The following is a 21,308-nucleotide window of genomic DNA, read 5'->3' as shown; positions in this document are numbered from 1 at the left end:
ATGTCATGTTTGAGGGACATTCTGTTGGGTGCCTCATCCAATAGGAGTTGAGAGTTCGATCCTTTAGTGAGCAAGGCTTCATGGATTTGTAGTCTGTTTTGGACTCCCTTTGTTTGATTTCTATCAGTAAGATTTACGACTTGGAAGGTGGGGGCTTGAGTTATGTTTTTACGACTGTGTTAGGCCTGCCTTTCTTCTATTTGAATACATGAGGCCCAACAAAACAAACCAGAAGACAATTAGGCTACTGTAAAGAGAAGTCCAACCCGGTTTCATAAGTTGTAACAATAGCAGACGTTGGCAAAATCATAAAAACTGAATGAGTTGGCTCTTCCAAAAAGAACGACTTTTACACCCACAGACAAAAATAAACGATTAAACATTTAGTGAATAGAGTTTAACCCCTAACCCAAACCTAAACCCAACCACAAAGTCTAGCCCCTTGACCAAACCCTAAACCTAACCAGGAAAACGTCTTGGTTACTGATTGTAGGGAAGTAGTAAGGCCGGGAGGTCCTCGGAGCGCTTATTCGGTAGCTCCGTGGCTGCTGGTGCGTGGAAGCTGCGCGACGCCCCCTAGATGATTTTTGCCGATGCGCGACTACATGTCGACCGGTGGGTCCCCCGAAGAAGACCAGAGGTGTCATTTACAATTTATTGTATAGGTCTATTACCCCTAAGTCCACCAACATACTAAATGTCCATTTACAATTTATTGTATAGGTGTATTAACCCTGAGACAAAATTATTGACTTTCTCCTCTCGAAATTCACACCAAAGATAGAGGAGACTGAGATGAGCACAGAAGTACCAGTTTCAACTTCCTAGCTAAATTCAGAGCTGAGATATGCAGATCCAACGTACAATTTATCCAATTCAAAATTTTAGGTGGTTTGTAGACAGTAAAATTTTGAGGTTTTGAAGGGTGTATGTTGTTCAGGGGGCATCATAGAGTCATCTAAATGTGACTGAGTCATAAATTTTATCCTGGAGTTATAAAAATTATGTCCACCAAATACCTATTTTAGCCCATTAGATAGATTGTAAGTGGGACGGCCCACGGGCAATTTATTTGCATTGCCTGAAATAGTCAATTGGTGGACATCTGTTTTTAATGTGTGGGATAGATTAATTCACTGAATATCACATTTAGGTGAATGTATGACACCCTCTGAACAATATACACCCTTCAAAACCTCAAAATTCAACTGTCCATGAACCACCTAAAAGTTTGAATGGTATAAATTGTACATGGGATCACCATATCTCTGTAGAATGAGCTAGCAAGTTGAATCTGGTACTGCTGTGCTTATCTCAACCTCCTCTATCTATGGTGTGAATTTCAAGAAGATTGGACCTTGTCACATATTGAACATGGGATCATCCCAGATACAATCAATTTTATCAACAAATAGTTGGTCTGTGGACAATCATGTTTTAGGACATTTATTAGTATTTGTATGTGATACTATTCATGAAACCACCTGTTGAGGACTCATCATACTAAATGTAATATATCTATGCAATTTATAACTCATAATGATGTATAATTTGCATTAAAATGATTGTCCATGAACCATGTGTTTGGCATCCATTAAATAAGCTGCAGATGGGACCTTCCTTTTGGACTTAGAATTTGAGGAAAACTTGCCACACTTTTTATTTATATGACTTTATTAGCATGTATATGAAATATTATCAATAAAACACCCTGTATAGCACTCAGCATACTCAATGGAACCCATTTATGCAACTTACAGCTCAAAATAATGTATAATTTGCATTAAAATGATTGTCCACGAACCATGTATTTTTCACCATTCAAAAAAATTGAACGTGGGCACTTCCTGTATGTCTTAGCAAAAACACAGGAAGTGCCCACGTGCAATTTATTTGAATGGTGGCAAATACATGGTTCGTGGGCTGTCATTTTGAAAGCTTTTCTTGCTATTTGCATGTAATATTATCAATCAAACATCAAGTATATCACTTAACTTAATGGAACCCATTTATGCAACTTACAACTCTTTAAAATGTATGATTAGCTAAAATATGACTGTCCATGAACCATGTATTTTTCACCATTCAAATAAATTTTACGTGGGCACTTCCTGCATGACTTAGAAAAAACACAGGAAGTGCCCACGTGCAATTTATTTGAATGGTGGCAAATACATGGTTCGTGGGCTGTCATTTTGAAAGCTTTTCTTGCTATTTGCATGTAATATTATCAATCAAACATCAAGTATATCACTTAACTTACTCAATGGAACCCATTTATGCAACTTACAACTCTTTAAAATGTATAATTAGCTAAAAATGACTGTCCATAAACCATGTATTTTTCACCATTCAAATAAATTGTACGTGGGTACTTCCTGTGTGACCTGGTGAAAATAACTTTAAATTTGATGCTAAGACCTAGGGACTTCGAATACTTCATCTTTGTGCTCTCATAAACAACATATTAAAAATCCGTGTCTCTCACCGATTGGGAAGCACTTAAAAAAAATCAAGAAAAATATTATGGAAAAATAACTGTCATTTTAGGTGCACAAGTCAGCCAATTAAGCACTTAACAAATTAATTCAGACTTTAAACTTTGCACACTGTCTAAGGCCCTCCTGAGTCATTTGGAGCTTTCTGAGGGGTATCCATGAAATACCTATAGAAATGAATGGAATAAATTGCTTGTGGGATGCGCCCTGGCAACGTGCCCAGAGGTCCCAGAGACCCCAAATTTCACATGCTGACACGTCGAGTGCCCATTATTGACATACTAAGCGGACTAAAGCCTAGGATGAAAACAAATATTTGTCATTATTTTCAGTAGATGTCCCTGCTTTTCATAGGAATCAATGAGACAGCCTGCCCTGTAGGCCCATGTGCATCAGTACATTCATCAGAGGCTTTAATACTTAGCAAGCACCTATGACTTCCAAATTCTAGAACCTGATATGGAGGCCCCTGACAGTCGAGGATCTCAAATTTCAGTGTGTAAGGGGACAAATAGTGGTTCTGTGGACGGAAGACTATGAGTAAAAATAGTGGGTAAGGGGGACACAGGAAGTGAGTTCGTGGACAACAGGAAGCCCATTTAGAAGAATAGTGGGTAAGGAGGACACAGGAAGTGAGTTCGTGGACAACAGGAAGCCCATTTAGAAGAATAGTGGGTAAGGGGGACACAGGAAGTGAGTTCGTGGACAAGAGGAAGACTGTGGTGAAGACTAGTGGGTAAGAGGGACACAGGAAGTGAGTTCGTGGACAAGAGGAAGACTATGATGAAGACTAGTGGTAAGGTGGACAAAAAGAGGCTCTGTGGACACTGTTTACATTACTAAATGCCCCGTGGGCAGTAGGTGGCTCATGGGCACTCCCCGAAATGAACATGACAACTCAAGAGCGCCCCTAGAGGTGTCCATATGGCGAGATAAGGAGGAAAATGAAACTTACCCCAAAGTAATGGCAAAGTGACAGATGTCCACCAAGCTAGTGGCCAAGTGGGTGTCCACGTAAGGGGTACGATCCATCACCCCAACTATGGGTCCAATGGCAATTTAAATGAATGGGGCTCGATCCCTCGAACCACCTAACTTCACTTACCAGGAAAACGTCTTGGTTACTGATGTAACCTCTATTCCCAGACGTGGAGATTCCAGAGGTCCAGCCACGGGTGTTGGAGCGTGCCTTGCCCCTGAGTGAGAAGGTCCTGCCTCAGGGGAATGTGCCAGGGAGGTGCTACTGTCAGGAGTATCAGATCCGAAAACCATGTCCGGTTGGGCCATTACGGCGCAACGAACAGGACTTGTTGCTTGTCCTCCCTGACTTTGCACAGAGTCTGTGCAATGAGGCTCACAGGAGCAAACGCATATTTGCGTAGCCCCCGAGGGCAGCTTGGTTTACTCACCCATTGTTTCTATGAAAGACAATGCTCGCTGTGGGCATGTAAATATTTTGCAGCCATCCTTAGTATCTATTCTCAGTGTGGCCAGGAACATCAGTGCAAAAGTAATTTTCCGTTGATGTAAGAGTTTCTTGCATCACGTTTCTCTCTTGTCGAATTTGCAAAGTCTGCGAACAAGAAAATGTTGTGATTCTTCCAAGAAAGCTTTCCTTTGCTTCTCGCCTCGTGCAACACAAGATCTTTATCGGATAATCTCAGAAATTTGGCCAGAATTGATTGGGACCTGTCTCCCTCAGTGGATCCCTGAGCCGGGACTTTCCAGCTTGTGGCTTGTTATGTTGAGCAGACTCGGAAAAAGCTTGTCTAGGAATTTCACCATATCTCTGACATCTTCATGCTCAAGAATTCCAAGAATTCGGACATTGTTTCGCCGGTTGCGGTTCTCCAAATCCTCCAGTTTTTCCAAAACACATTGCAAATCTACTTTGGTCGCTAGCGGATTAGCAGCTAATTCCCTCTCCGATGACTCCAGATAATCAATCTGTCTCTCGACATCCCCGATTCTTTTAACCAACTCAGAGAATTTTGTTTCCATCGCAGTAATCGATCAACGTATTACAGAAAGATCATCTAAGTTGGCAACAACATTCATCAGCATCACAGACATGTTGGACAGTTGACACTGAATTTCTCTCACTGCACCTTCCAAACTGAGTCCCTGGTCTGCAGGCCTATCTGAGGTATCAGCTTGAGCATGTAAGTGTCTTTTAATATCTCCAGAGCCTGAGGATTTTGAATTATTTGCATTGTTGACTTCAAAGAACAATTATGTAGCAGAGTGTATCGAATCTCACAAGTTTATGACAAAAAAAATAATTAAAAACTAGCAAAGTGTGCAGAGCTCGCCATTTACACGTCTGCTCCTCACATGGCGTCACATGACTCCAAAAGCATTATTGCTAAAGCAGACAACAACTCTAAACAGATAAACAGCACCTATTTATTATTGATTGACTATTTTCAAAGCATTAACAAGCTGCTTAAAATACATTCTTTTACAGCATTTGTCCACCATTCACAACATTCAACCATGCACAATAAAATATTAGGATATTTCGGGCAGTGAAATGTTTTGTTTATAATTTAATTATAGACTATAAAATAAATGTATTATTCTATGACAGAGATTGTGTATGAAGCTAAACTTCATGTTACGAGAAGAATTTAGTTAGTAATAACGTTTTTATTTTAAATGTTTATTTTATTTTATTTTTATTGTAAACGACTGGGTAACTTATGCACGTCTATTTTTAGCCTATATCTCTGACACTTTTCAAGACAATTCTGTTCAATTTATGACTCAAAATTATTATTCTCCATGTTTTTGCTGTTAAAGAAGAGCTCAATTAAATTGTCTTTGTTTGGTATTTAAAGATATCAGACTGATTGCAAACCAACGTGGATGCCACTCAAGCAAATACCAATTATTATAATTTTTTTTAGCTTCTGCAGCAGCTGCTGTGAGACGCACATAGACGCATCAGGGATTGAGGGTACATGAGCAGCACATAGAACTGCCCTGCAATTTGCGGTTTCCTGCAAATTAACTAGAAAATCATGTCCGTGACGACATGGCCCTAATATTATCAGTGGACTTTTCCAGTGTTTTTGTAGCATTTGCAGTCAAATCATGAGACGTAACTTATCAGCGAGTGCTAATTACTACTGTGTTGACTCATTTGTATGAACTGTATTTTAGAGAAAAAAGATTCAGAAAGAAATCTCAGTATAGGCTATTATTTCTTTAGATAGGCTGCTTTTGGACTCAGACTCAACTCCGACTCGTTTGTTTAAAGACTCAGACTTGACTCGGACTTGATTAAGGTGGACTCAAACCCAACACTACCAAATTCACATATAGGGCCCTTTTTTAAGAGCGCTAGCAACATGTAACTAGAAAATGGGGTAACACTTTATAATAACGGTCCGTCATTAATAGGTAACTATTGCAGGAATTAATGCAGGACAAATGAGTGGTACTACATTAACACTTTAGTTAATACTATTAACTAATATGAAAACACATTTAACTAATCAGTAATTAATAGCGAACTGATTGTAGGTGCTACTGGTTGTTTAAATCAGTTTTACTATTAGAAATAATAATTGTTATTAATTATGGAATAATCAAATAACAATTAAATGATTAAATAGTAATTAAATAGAATTTAACTCATTCAATTCTATTCTTGGGGCACCACTCTTTGAAAAGAGAAAAATGATAGCAAGTTACTGATTGAGTCTCATAAAACAAAATCTACCCTGTAGGTTGAGTATCTTAATTGTTAATCAAAATAATCAAAAAGGGGAAAAACTAGTTAAATTATTGCTATACAAATCTAATAGTAATCTAGTTACAGTTAGTTTCTAACACCAATAAAATAACAGTACTCTGAGGTAACTTGGGAGTTCTTCATGTGGCAGAGGTTGGCTTCAACACAATATTCAAACAAAAACAAACAGGAGTACTTAATATAACAAGATTATAATCAAGCAGTAAATACTATCCGAAAATAATAAAAAAAAATAAAATCAAGGAAATCCTAAACTAACAGTGGAGCTATATGCTAGTGTGTGTGTGTGTGTTTGTGTGTGTGTGTGTGTGTGTGTGTGTGTGTCCAGATGTGGTAACAAAGGAATCAAAATGGAGGATCAGGTTCAAAATGGAGGGTTAAGTCCAAAATGGAGCTGATACCACGTGCGGGTGGAAATGAGCGGACGCACAAAGGAACTGACGAAGCAGGCGGGAGAATTTGGTTCACCAGCCTAAGTCGAACACAAACCGTGGTGCTGCTCATTCAATGAATATCAGTGAGAGAGAGAGAATGAGAGCGAGAGAGAGAGGAAAAGTGCATGCAGTTTAATTAAGGGTAACCGCTCGTAACAGCGGGACTGAATTACTAGTTCAAATCACTCAACAAAACAAACGTAACCCCAAAAGAAACTAAAACAAATCTCCCAACTTGGATCCAGCGATGGAGAAGAATGCAGAAAGTAGTCAATGTTGAATGAAAAAGAGGGAGAAGGGAAACTGGTCGCCTTTCCGTTTTTCAAAATAAATTCACTCTTGCTTAACAGTGAAACTGAACCAGTAGATATAAGTATACTATAAGAATTGAACAAAGGTAAGTTAATCTTACTCTACCGTGGCCAAATGGTGAGGTTAGAAAAACGTGGTCTCTTTGTTCTCAGTCCAAACGGAGGGAAAACTCCTTCGGTACGTGCACAGTACAGATGTCCCTTAACAGCCGGGCAGAGCTTAGCACTGAGAGGCCGAACTTCATCTGTCCATTGGTTTTATTGACAAGATGACGTCATCGGTCGTAGGCCACTTTCGACCAATGGCGTTTGAGACTGGGTCCATGGGCGGGACTTCGCATCCAGTTGTGAATTTGTGAAGGATCCTGGGAAACTGAGTTCAATGTCTCTCCTTTGATCATAGAACAAAGGGCCATGTGGTCTCTGCTGCCATTTTAAGTGGGGCAAGGCCCTACATGATGAATGAGGTAGTTCACTGTTAGGTAATCAATAATTACTGAATTTGATTTGAACTATTAACCAACTATGGCTAAATTAATATAACTACTAATTAATCCCAGGGCGTGCTGAGTGACTCCAGCCAGGTCTCCTAAGCAACCAAATTGGCCTGGTTGCTAGGGAGGGTAGAGTCACATGGGGTAACCTCCTCGTGGCCGCTATAATGTGGTTCGTTCTCAGAGGGGCACGTGGTGAGTTGAGCGTGGTTGCCGCAGTGGATGGCATGAAGCCTCCACACGCGCTATGTCGCCGTGGCAACATGCTCAACAAGCCATGTGATGAGATGCGTGGGTTGGCGGTCTCGGACGCGGAGGCAGCTGGGATTCGTCCTCCGCCACCCGGATTGAGGCGAATCACTACACGACCACAAGGACTTAAAAGCGCATTGTGAATTGGGCATTCCAAATTGGGTGAAAAAGAAAAAAAAAATACTAATTAATTATTAATCAAAACATTAACATGTGTTTAAAAATGTGAATGATTGTTTTTTTTTTTTTTGTGAACAAGATCATGAAATGCGCCTTCAGAGAAATATGCGCCTCACGTGCGTTCTTTGTGGAAATTAATTTATGAACGTAACAGCTCTCTAAATCAAGGCTACAGTGTCTGGTAGAGTATCGTAGTCAGGTTACCTTACAGAAATATAGGGATCTATGTGCCCAACCTGTGTATTCCTTGGGATATCGCTTCTGGTCATTACAAATTATTAACTTTGGCATGTTTGATATTGCTGAAGGTGTTTTTTAAATAATTTTGGTAACCCATAATAATGAGTCAAGTGTTACCACATAAACATGAAGGAATTGGCCATTATTCTAAAGTGAGGGTCAAAGTCATCAGTTCGCTATTACTTACTGATTATTTAATTGTGTTTCCATATTAGTTAATTGTAGTAACTAAAGTGTTAATGTAGTACTACTCATTTGTCCTGCATTCATTCCTGCATAGTTACCTATTAATAATGGACCATTATTATAAATTGTTACCAAAAATGGTACAGAAATATAGTACATATATATAAAAGTACCATGGTATTACCATCTGATACCATCAGATATTGAGTGTTATTGCCCAGGTGTGCTCACACACACAAGGAATTTGGCCTATGAACCGAAGCTTCCGGTACATACAGAAATACAACAGCTGAACATAGAATTACAGGATAAGATGAATAGTACACATGCTAGAGATGTTATACAGGAATGTGTAAAGGAAATTATGTTCAAATGGGTATGGGTTTGCACAGGTGGTAATATAAATATGAAAAATAAAATGTAAAAATAGTGATTTTGCATATGGAACACATGAGTTTGCATAGGTAGCATGTATAAATATGAATTTACAGTTTGTTTTTTCCATGCACATACCTTTATACTCTATTGCACTTTACTGTACTTTGCTGTACCATGGTTTTGATAAATGTCATATGAATAATTATTTTAGATCCTTTGTCTATGACAGTATGCTCTATGCATCTGGTTAAAAACTAGTATAAAGTAGCTTAAATGTTGCTACTGAAGTGTAGATTTCAGCTTAGCTAGTAAGCAGCTTAGCTTGTTTTATTTATTTTTTATTTTTTTGAGTAGCCCAATACTGTATCTATGTTAATTTTTACTGAAACACTGAAAATCATGGATTCTTGTCTTCTCAAGCAACAGCCCCATGGGCAGGGTGGTAATTAAAGGTATGTTTCAACAGTTCTTAAAATTGGAAGTGGCGACTGTTTCCATGATAAGTGTTTCCAAGTGAGGAGTTTGAATATCTTAAGTGAAAAATGTTTAATGACATTCAAACTTTGCACATATTTCCAAGGAAGATGTTTTGGAAATAACATCTCAATCATGGGAACCAAAATAGCGGCAACTTGTTCCCACATTAATTCAAACACACTAGCTACGAGCTGCCAGGTAAGATTTAAATATAACACAGGCAGACTGCATTATTCATGGCATTTAACCACTGAAATAATGAGTGTTATTGACCTATAACATATACACCTGACACCAGGAAACCCTTAAAGATTCAAGTCTTTCTGCATGTTTTTTTTTTTAACGTAAATTGTCTGTCCCGTGATGTTCACAATGAGGTTGTTACTTTGGCTGACTTCTGAATAGTAAGGCACTCCTTGTGAATGGCAACTGAATTATTCATGGGTACAAATTATGTTGGTAAATTATTTTATACGATGGGGAAAGATTTATCTTCAGCACTGGGGCCAGTAAGCTGGAAAGCAAACGTGCGTTTTATTCTGAAATAATGGCTGAAGATGGGGGCCGTGCTACCACTGCCGCTGAAGTGTTCACATTTGTTATTCATAGGCAAAAGTATGCTGCCGATCAGGGTTCAAATAACTGCCAACCGTACACAACACATTTAGCAGCTTTTGCTGTTTTAGTCATCTTTTTCCATTCACATCTTCTCGCTTTTATCCATGTAAAAAAGGCGATTCAATCTCACAGGTGTTTTTTTTAGTTCACAGCTGATGTGTTCCCACTTTAATGGCAGTAGAAAATAAAACTCAATAAAGATTAGACATGAAGTGGTGTCAGAGTGACAGAAAGCACCATTAGACTGACACACCACAGAGCTGCTCTGCTATTTGCCTTGCTTAGTGGAGAGAGATACAAGAGATGTATCTTCACAATATCAGTGAAGTAACGGTGCAGCGGGGCCCGGAGAGAAAGATGGGCTTCATTTGAAATCACAGATAGAGATAGAAATACTTATTCCTTATAGATATTCTGAGGCCATCACGGATTGGGAATTCTCAGCTGCAGGGCAGGATGATTGCAGAATGTAAACAGTTTATTTGCCTCTACCTCTAAACAGTTTGAAATCGAGAGAAGACTGGGCTAGTTGACACAGGGAAGTTGTCACAAGAGCTATGTGTCAGTAACCATAAGATTTTGAATAAAATTTAAAGAGCTAAAATATAAGATAATTTTGGTTTATTGATTGCCACATAATTCCTATACTTCTATTTGTGTAGTTTTGATGGCTTTATTCTTATTCTGAATAAAATGTGGAAAACAATTATTTTAAAGAATTAGTAGGTGTGTCCAAATGATTGACTGTCAGTGTACATTCTTTAAACTATAAAACTCTTCAGCTATCTGTTGCCTCATTAAGGCTAATAAGAACTGTGTGAAAAACTGTCATAAGACAGGAATAGATTCATTTGTTTGGGGAGTAAGAGCAATTTATATTATATGAGGATGCACTATATCATGGATATTGTGTTGAAAAGGGATTCCTGTTTCTACAGATACAGACACCAGACTCTAGGAAAGACTTTGTACTTCAGAGCTTGATTTACTAAGGAAGTCTATAGAAAATATGGTTTCTTTCACAAAGTCTTAGTGTTGGTTTTGAGTCCGAGTCAAGTCAGAGTCTTTAAACAATCGAGTCCAAGTTGAGTCCAAGTCCAAAAGGGGCCGAGTCCATAACAGGCAAAGTCCGAGTCCGAATGAATCTGTTCATGAATCTAAATAAAAATTGAAACCGTAAACTCAACATCAATATTTTAAGCTTATTTTAAAGTTCACAAATAAGAAAAACAGTTTGACAATAGAAATGTAACAAAAACAAAAAAAATTGTGTGTGTGTGTGTATATATATATATATATATATATATATATATATATATATATATATATATATATTGTGATTAGTATCCTGCTGAACAGACTGCAAAGTGGTTTCAGAATGAAAGCATATGCTTTAGGTGTATGAAGACAAAACTGTCCTTCAACACATTTCTTATTGCATTCTTTTGACATTTAAAGAGCACCTATTATGGTTTTTCAAATATTACCTTTTAGTGTGTTATATAGCTGTTTGTGAATGTAAAAAAGTCTGCAAAGTTTCAAAAATCAAAGTGCATGAAATATGGAGTTATTGACACCCAAAAGAAAGAACCGATTCTGAACACCTGAAATGAGTCATTAGTAATTCCAGACTTACTTCCTGTACTAACCTACATAATTTGGTAACAAAAAACCCGCCTCTGGTCTGTTTACATGTACAGCCAGTGCACACTGTTAGCCTGTTAGCTGTTAGCCTCTGCTAACTGGCTAACTCATGTTATTTTCAAACTACATATAAACTTACCACTGAGAAACATCCTGTTCTCGTCGTGCTTGCGATGGTGGTTCGGGTTGATCTTCCAATGTAGCACTATCGGACTCGGGCTCAAATTGTTAAGGTAAAACAGAAATTTTTTCAGACGGAGCTGAAACTTGGATATAGCAGTGGCCTTTCCCTTTCCGACACGCACTGTAAGCGGTAGACCAATCAAAACAGACTGAGTCATCTGACCAATTAGAGCAGAGTAGGCTTTCTGAAAGGAGGAGTTTAGAATGAATCCTTTAGAACGGATCATTGAACGGGTCGTTTGAGACACTGGGGAAAAAAAGGTAATGCTGCAATTTAAATTATGAGCATATTAAAGTGTTTTTTGACCTTGGATGCATGTAAATCTATTGTATGAGAGCTTTAAAACAAAATTAATTACATTTAAAAACCATAAGTGCACTTTAAATGATTTGTTGCTTTTTCCCCTCCACTCAAACATACACCAAAGAAAGTGAAAGCTGCGTTAGTCATTACAACCAGAGTTATTATTATTTCGACTTTTAATTTAGTTTTAACTTCATTTAACTTCATTTTCAATTTGTCAATTTAATTTAGTTTTATTTAAAATTATCCCTATCTAAAGAAATAATAGTCTGTACTGAGATATCTTTCTGAATCTTTTTTCTCTCTCTGCTGACTGATTTGGGAAAATACATACTGTACAAATAAGTCAACACAGTAGTAATTAGCACTTAGTAATTAGTAAAAAGTTACGTCTCACGATTTGACTGCAAATGCTACATCCAAAAATACTGGAAAAGCCCACTGATAATATTAGGGCCATGTTGTCACGGACATGATTTTCTAGTTAATTTGCAGAAAACCGCACAATGCAGGGCAGTTCTGCATGCTGCTCATGTACCTAAATCCCTGATGCATCCGTGTGCATCTCGCAGCTGCTGCAGAAGATAAAAAATTATGATAAATTATATTTGCTTGAGCGGCAGCCGTGTTGGTCACCAATCAGTCTGAATCTTTAAATACCAACCAAAGAAAATTTCATTGAGCTCTTCTTTATCCGCAAAAACATGGGGAATAATAATTTGAATCATAAATTTAACAGAATTGTCCTTCAAAAGTGTCAGAGATATAGGCTAAAAAAAGACGTGCGAAAAATAAAATAAAACATTTAAAATGAAATTGTCATAACCAACTAAATTCAACTCATAACATGAAGTTTAGCTTCATACATAAACTCAGTCATCAAATACATTTATTTTATAGTTTATAATTAAATTATAAACAAAACATGCCCAAAATATCCTAATATTTTATTGTGCATGCTTGAATGTTGTGAATGGTGGACAAATGCTGTAAAAGAATGTATTTTAAGCAGCTCGTCAGTGCTTTGAAAATAGTTAATCAATAATAAATAGGTGCTGTTTATCTGTTTAGAGTTGCTGTCTGCTTTAGCAATAACACTTTTTTCCCCGGCTATTTAAAAAGTTACACAGATAATTCATTAAGCTATTATGGACCAGTTCAAGCTGACAACACTGCGTGGACCACAAGAGACTACAGAAGCCTACATGCGTAGATACATTACGCCTAAATTACTTAATATCCAATATTAATACTATTTTTATGTATTTTTATTTTTGATATGCTGTTTTTAGTAAATTGTGAGAGACATAACGTGGGTGACTTGACTCAATGAAGTTCTTGATTTTAAGCTTTTAACCACAATGAAACCATGATGCAAGCACCGTCTTGGCTGCACAAATTCCACACGTAATTTTACCAATTGTCAGGTCCTATGTCATGTGAAACTGCCTTGTTTAGTTTCTATTACATTGGATACATACCCGTCTTTATGTTTTCGTTGTGCCAGCCACCTCAGTATTCGATGTTATACAGTAGTCTCTGTAGTAACATTCAAACGTATTGGTTGACTAATGAGTGTGCCTGTGCGTATGTGTGTGTGTGCATGCGTTTGCTTAAACACAGGGAAACAACTCTAGCTACGTCTATGACTTCAGGGGCTAATACAGCTGCATGCAGACAGAGATGTGTTCATTAATTTCTGTTTTGTTATTTATTTTTTTTCATTGCATCACAAATGTCATGGACTCGGAAAAAAATCCAGTGTCCCAAAGGCTTGAGTCCGAGTCAAGTCCGAGTAAAAATGCATCTGAGTCCATGACAAGTCCATTAAAATTGGACTTGTGACTCGGACTCGAGTCCGTGTCCAAAGTTGAGTACCCCAGCTCTACACTTACGCACTCAAGAAAATAGAGCCCATAGGGTTGCCACCTGTCCTGTAAGAATACAGGATCATCCTGTATTTAGGCTGGTCCGATGGCTTCACAGAGAAATAAATAAAGATCATTAATTTAACCTTGCTATTCTTTTTAAATTTAGCCTAGGGTGGGTAAGGGACCATATGAACTGTGGAGGGTGTGGTAAGGGACCATCTGAAATTGTCCTCCTGAGAATGGGAAAGTGAACGGAAGAGGAGAGAGCAATCAGCACTTGCACACATACAGTACATAACAGTTAATGAGCCACTGTGTAATTAAAAGGGAAATTGATAGGTTTCTCTCTCAGTTTAAGTCTAGATTAAAGACTCATCCATTCAGCCAGGCATACACCTAATTTATCCATCATCTCATAGTTATGCTGCATTAGTTAGGTCTGCCAGAACCGGAAACACTTCTAATATTTTTTAACTCTGTAATAAATTGAATGGCATCTACACTAACATTTATTTCCCTGTCTCAAGGTTTACAAGGCCTGCCAGATCCAGCTCGCTTGGTGTCCGACTCCCATTGCTACATGTCGCTGATTGATGATGACTAACTGCAGCCTGTGCCAGCCAGATCCACTACAGTCTATGGCGATGGACTTCACAGAGGATGATCTGATGCCAACTCCAACCATAAGACATGGGATACTGCATGTGCCACTGCCTGAACCTTGGACTTAGGATGGACCTCACCGAAATGACCTGCCAGTTGAACTGCGATGCACCTCACTGATCTCTGCCTGCATCACCTTCGTCTAATGATGGACTGCACTCTTAAAATGGAATACATAGACAATCAATTAATTGCCAACAAAAGCCTACATAAGCCAACTAACAAAGGACAATGCATCTATTTGAACTTCTGCAGTTAATCCAGGATAGACCTCAATGACATTAGTCATTAATCTTACAGTTTGTACAAACTATTGTTGTTTAAGCATTGGCCCTTAACACTTACTTAGTTTACTAATTTTAAACCATGACTTGCACTACACACAAATAACCAATATTGGCAATATATTCATGCTTTTTAGCCAGAGGGGAACTGGCCCCCACAGTGAGCATGGTTTCTCCCAAGGTTATTTTTTTCCATCAACCTACATCATATGGTGTTTTGTGTTCCTTGCCACAGTTGCCTTCGGTTCTAAATACAATGATATACTTATTTAATTATTTAAGTTTAAACACAATTTACACTCATATTTTTATAAAAATGCACAATGATGGATATATAAGTTTATAGGAAATGTAGGATGATTTAAAGGTGTGTTTTATATCATTAACAATTTATTTGGTGTGCTTCTTCCTCGTTCTCTGAACTGTGCTGGGAGTAAAGCCAGAGGAGCTGAACACGCAGCGCTGGTTGAACTTTCGGATCTGATATAGTCAGGGAGTGAGGAGGGGTAGAGTTGAGAATATTTGAGTTTCTGATCCAAGCTGTCAGCAGGTGGTGTAATGCACTAATAATTGCGATCTGCCAATAAACAGAAGTAGAAGAAGTAGAAGAATAGAAGACTCTAGCAACAGTCTTTCCGGCATCTGGCTCCACCTGCTTGCCCACAACAGATCTATGCAGCGAGAGACCTGGATGCAACTCTGCTGTGAAGCGTTTGCCCTCTTCAGATAAGTTCCTCCATCACAAATAATCACATTATTCAACAGATGCTGCCGCAGCAGCTCTCTATATTTATACTTTAGAGCATTGGCAGCTGCCATTTTAACTGATGTGTCCTAACCTGTCTTTCCAATTGCAGCTCCAATTTAAGGAGACATTTATTTTCAGTCTGGTTCTACCGCACAGGTGGTTCCACTCAGTTTAATTACTGCGTTTCAGCAGTCTCTCACTCTCACAGCTCCAGAGAAAACTCCTCACAGAAGTCAATCCCTTCAATTATGATCATAAATCCATTTCTCCTGCATATCCGTATGCAGTGCAGTGCTGCAGCACTTTTTATTCTCATATAATTTTATTTCATTTCTCACATTAAATTGTTCCTAAAGCTGAACTCCCAGGAATTCATCAATACTGTACAGCCGGTAGCGGATGTGGTTTCAGGCTTCTGCAATCAATGTTCTCAATTATCTGTTCATCATATCCCTCATACTGCATCAATTTCACTTTTCAAGCAGCAATATTTCATTTTACTAGATTACTCAGTTCTCACCGATCATGTTATGTGATCATGCGTTCTCTCCAGCATAGCGACTGCATCTCGCGGGTGACCGAGTTTTGGTTCACAATGTTGATCTGTTTACCAAAGTGTTTGCATGCCTGAGTGTACTCCCCAATGGGAATCAGATTCAAATATTAATGTATTTCATTTTGCATAAGTTCTTCAGTGTACAGGGTCTGATTACATCCATTAAATTGAGATGATACTTCTCGCGTTCTGCTGGTCGCTCCTATCACTCGTCAAATCGCAATGTGTTTCTTCTTGACTTCATATGTCTACACTGTTCTCAAGGAGAAGTACTATCCATTACCGTGTGCAATCTGACACCTAGTTGTAGACATTACTCATTACATTTCCGTATTTCATTAACAGCACAATGAAGATTACTGCTCTAATTCAAGATAAATCAAGGTACTAATTCCTACCTATATCTAGCTATGTTACACAGGGTTGTAGCTAGTGGGGTGAAAGGTAGTAATGATTCTAAGGGCCCACAGGTCCAGGGGGGCCCCACAACTAATTTTAAACTTTATTTTTTGATAGGAAAGGGGCCCTGACAAATATACAGTCAGGGGGCCCAGAATACCTTGCTACGGCCCTGATTTTACATGTTTCACTTTATTAGAGACATACCGGCATCATTACAGTTTAAAGATTTGTATTTTTATGGGTTACTTAAACTATTAATTATTAATATAGGATTATGAAGCTTTCTAAACAATGGGGCCTTTCTAAACAATGGGGATTTATCACAAACATTTGAAAATCAAGCTGCATTACTCAAGTTTCGACATTATATTTTTCTGCATATAATGGTCAAAACATAAGTGGCCCATTAATGCTCTCTACATTAGTTGAACAACATTACATTTATTTAAGTTATCAATGCAGTTTGGTCATTTTGCCCCATTCACCACAAACAGGATGTGCTCGTGGTCGGAGCAGTCACTTAGTAGCAGGTAAGTAAGGTATTTGTATAACTTTATTGGGATAAGCAAGGAGTTACAGCTCTTTTATTGTTCCTAAAACTACACAAACTTTAGAAGCATACAGGGGTGTATATATTTTATATGCATGCAAATAATTATTACTCAGATGTTCCAGAGATTCTAATCAACATCATAATTAAAACATTTCCCTAGTTCAACTTTTCCATCCCAGCCATAAGGCATAAGCAGACAAAGAACCATTCTCCTGCGGTGCTGGCCCCGGCTCCTGCACTCACAATGACCAGGCGCTTGAAGTCTTTCCAGTCAGGCGAACGCGAGTACCTCCCGTTCCCTCGTTCTCCGTCGAGAGACAGCCGGTGAACAGGTAAGTGTGCTGGTCTCTGGGGCCGCTCACCCGCCCCAGTCACCAGCCTCTGTTGCGGGCTTATGGAGCAGCATGTCCCCATGGGCTGTCTTCCAGGTGTACTTTCACGTATCGATCCTTCCTCGACACAGACCCTTTCTTCGGTTTGCCTTCGAGGGATGAGTATACCAGTACAAGGTCCTCCCCTTCGGTCTGTCCCTGTGTCCTAGCGTCTTTACCAAGGTCACAGAGGTCACGATGGATGCCTCGAACTCGGGCTGGGGCGCCGTGTACAACAGGCAGGCAGTGTCGGGGCTCTGGACGGGGCTCCGACTCCAATGGCACATCAACTGCTTGGGTATTGCTTGACCTGAGGAGGCTCTGGCCGTTGATTCAGGGCAAGCATGTGTTGGTCTGAACCAACAACACAGCGAACGTGGTGTACATAAACCGCCAAGGAGGCGTACGCTCATGTCGCAAGACCTAACAGGTCTTCCGCCAGCGGTGGTAAGCACAATCACTCAGGCCAGAGCCTCCTCTACGAGGCGGCTGTATGCCTTGAAGTGGCGTCTTTTCGCTAACTGGTGTTCTTCCCATGGGGAAGACCCACAGAGATGCACTGTCGGGTCTGTGCCGTCTTTCCTTCAGGAAGGGCTGGATAGACAGCTGTCTCCCTCTACCCTGAAAGTGTATGTGGCTGCCATAGCAGCTCACCATGATACACTGGATGGGAGACCCTCACGACAGCACGACCTGATCAACAGGTTCCTCAAAGGCGTGAGGAGGTTGAATCCTCCTAGACTGCGCCTGATCCCCTATTGGGATCTCTCTGTGGTCCTACCTGCCCTACAGAGAGCCCCCTTTGAGCCCATGGAGCTCAGCACTCTGTCCCTGAAGACAGCCCTCCTGGTGGTGCTCTCTTCCATCAAGAGGGTGGGGGACCTGCAGGTGCTCTCTGTTACCAGCGCATGCCTGGCGCTCGGGCCGGTGCACACTCACGTGATCTTGAGACCCCGGCCCGGTTACATGCCCAAGGTCCCACCACTCCTTTTTGGGACCAGGTGGTGAACCTGCAAGCGCTCCCTTCAGAGGAGGAAGACCCGGCCTTGTCGTTGCTGTGTCTAGTTTGTGCCCTGCTCATCTATCTGGACCGCACGCAGAGCTTTAGGTGCTCGGAGCAGCTCTTTGTCTGTTTTGGAGGACAGCAGAAGAGGAAAGCTGTCTCCAAGCAGAGATTAGCCCATTGGATTGTGGATGCCATTTTCCTCGCATACCAATCTTAGGACTTGCCTTGCCCCTTGGGAGTCCGGGCGCACTCCACTGCATCCTCCTGGGCACTGGCAAGGGGGGCCTCTCTAGCAGATCTATGCAGAGCTGCGGGTTGGGCTACACCCAATACCTTTGTGAGGTTTTATAACCTACGCATAGACCCGGTTTCGACCCGAGTGTTACACGATAACAGCAGGTAGACCGGGTGGCCAGTTGGGTGTACCGCTTGCATTGCACCTTTCCCCTTTTTTCAAAGGTGATAATGTGCGCTTTTTTGTCCACAAAAGTTCCCCGTATCGGTGAAGCGCTGTTCAGTGACGAACTCGGCAGAAGAGTAATGCCACCAGGCCCAGTACTCGTGGTATTCCCCTTTTCAGGTGAGCCCGTGTGCTCGGGCTCAGTGCTCCATGCATTGTGATTCCCCTTGATAATCCCAAATGATGAGTTTCCACTGTTCGGTTTCCCCCTTAGGTGAAACGTGTTTCCCCTCGTCAGAGCTTTCTCTGTCTCGGCCACTGTGCTGCATACCCTCTCTGTAGTTAGGGTCCTCCTGTGGTATCATTCCACATGTGTACTTCCCCGTTGGTAAGTCCATGCGAGGTATGCTCCAAATGTTAACCTCCCTCCGGTAGGATGTGATCTCTGTAGTGCTCTCCTTTCTGGAGAAGGAAGAGCACTTCCCAGTGCTATTCTAGAATGTGCTCGGCGGGAGATTGCTTAACAGCAAATTAAGAAAGGCACCGCCGGTAGCATACTTGGGTAAGTGCCTCCTCCCCCCTTAACAGGACTAGGGAGACACCTTACCTAACTCACTGGAAGTTCACGACGTGGTTGAGCACTCGCTGCGAGGCACGCAGAAGCTTGTCCATGTCCACTCCTCCGTGCCTTGTGACATGGTTCAGCGCCTGCGGCATTTCCTATAGGAACCCTTAGTGTCACTACATCGACACAACGTTGAGTGAGTGACAGACAGAGAACGTCTTGGTTACTGATGTAACCTCTGTTCCTTGATGGAGGGAATGAGACGTTGTGTCCCTCCTGCCGTGGCGCTGAACTGGCCGGGACTCTCTATTGGCTCCTCGGCATAAATCTGAATGAGTGATGCACACCATCTCCTTTTATACCCGTATGTCCGGGGCGGAGAGTGGCATGCAAATTCCACTTGTCAGTTTTCATTGGACTTTTCTTTTTTAAGCAAAGGTGACTGGGGCTCTCAAGATCGAACCCCTAGTGTCACTACATCGACACAATGTCTCGTTCCCTCCATCAGGGATCAGAGGTTACATCAGTAACCAAGACATTTTCTGGTGGCACATATTTTATTTGTTGATCACACTGTGAAAACAAACAACACAGGGTTAAACTGTAGGAAAATGCAAGCCTCACTGGACATTCTCTGAGGCCTAGCTCGGCGGCCATTTTCTGATGAACAAAGCGTGCGAAAGAGTTACCACGTGTCTTGGGCTGTCACGATTACAAAACGCTGTGCAATGAGTTTGTTGTCGGAAGTAAGGAATAATTTGCCCCTTGTCCTTATGGTCTTTTTCTGTGTCATTCTGGGAGAATGCACATGAATAAGACAATAGAGGAGCGGTCTCGGCCTTTCTCTCTCTCCTTTCCCCGTTTGAAGCGCACTGCTCGCAGCGAAGGGGATCATGTAGAGACCGGTGAGCCTGGTGGCAGAGCGAGGGGCTGGAATAAGTTAATATTCCCCAGTGGAGTGATGGCGAACCAATGCGCGGTGCTTCGTCGGTGCCATTATTCTATCGGGATTCTATCAGGAGATGCGAGGTATTTTAACTTGTTTTCTTTATCTTTCGCTCGTTAGTGGATCACGCTGGCGTTCCGGCGAGACAAGAGATGCGCACTGCTATCTCTGCTTGATTTTTCAATGGCGGCATAGATGTTGCTCCTTTCAGTCAGCTTTAGGATCTACACACGATGATTTTGCTGCCCAACCAATTGCATTGTGTAAAATAATGACTTTGAGCTAATATTGGCTCTGTTTAGAATTTCCCTCGTGTTTCCCCCTGCGGTTTGTGCTGGGGAACGAGTTGATCAAGGCAATGCTTTTTTTCCGTGAGGATGTTTCGTGTGATCCGGGTACTACATGTTGTTCCCCCATTAAATGCTGTGACCGGTTTAGTGTCTAACCCGTTTCTTCAGTACATTAATTTAGCTCAGTTTCCCCCGTAAATTACACAGGCATTAAATATTTTCAGCTTGAGTTTTGCCTGTGCCTCCATGACTAAGAGTCTCGGGGCATACGTAATATAACTCGTATAAAAATATATCTACACACGAGCCTACGGTTTTACTGTGTAGCAAAGGATATAGGCCATTCAGTGAGCAAAATTGGACTGCATAGATGTATCCGTTTCTCTCCTATCTGCCCTTCGGTTAATATCGGAATGATATTCGCCTGGGAGGTGTGCGTTCTCATGCCATGCTGAGGCTGGCATGGCGCATTCTTCTGTGGGCATGGGACAATGTGCTGTCTCTACGAGCCGTACATGTCCCGAACTGATTGAATTTGGGGGCGGATCTCCTGTCCAGACAGGGTTTGATGCCCGGAGAATGGACATTACATCCTCAAATTGTGAAATAAATCTGGAGAAGGTTTGGCAGAGCGGAAGTGGACTTGTTCGCCTCGAGCGAGACGTCACACTGTCCCCTCTGGTTTTACCTCTCA

The sequence above is a fragment of the Myxocyprinus asiaticus genome, chromosome 26 (genome assembly GCF_019703515.2).
Source record: "Myxocyprinus asiaticus isolate MX2 ecotype Aquarium Trade chromosome 26, UBuf_Myxa_2, whole genome shotgun sequence".
NCBI classification, from domain to species: domain Eukaryota; kingdom Metazoa; phylum Chordata; class Actinopteri; order Cypriniformes; family Catostomidae; genus Myxocyprinus; species Myxocyprinus asiaticus.
The sequence above is the reverse complement of the archived record's forward strand: the minus strand, read 5'-3'. Positions refer to the sequence as shown.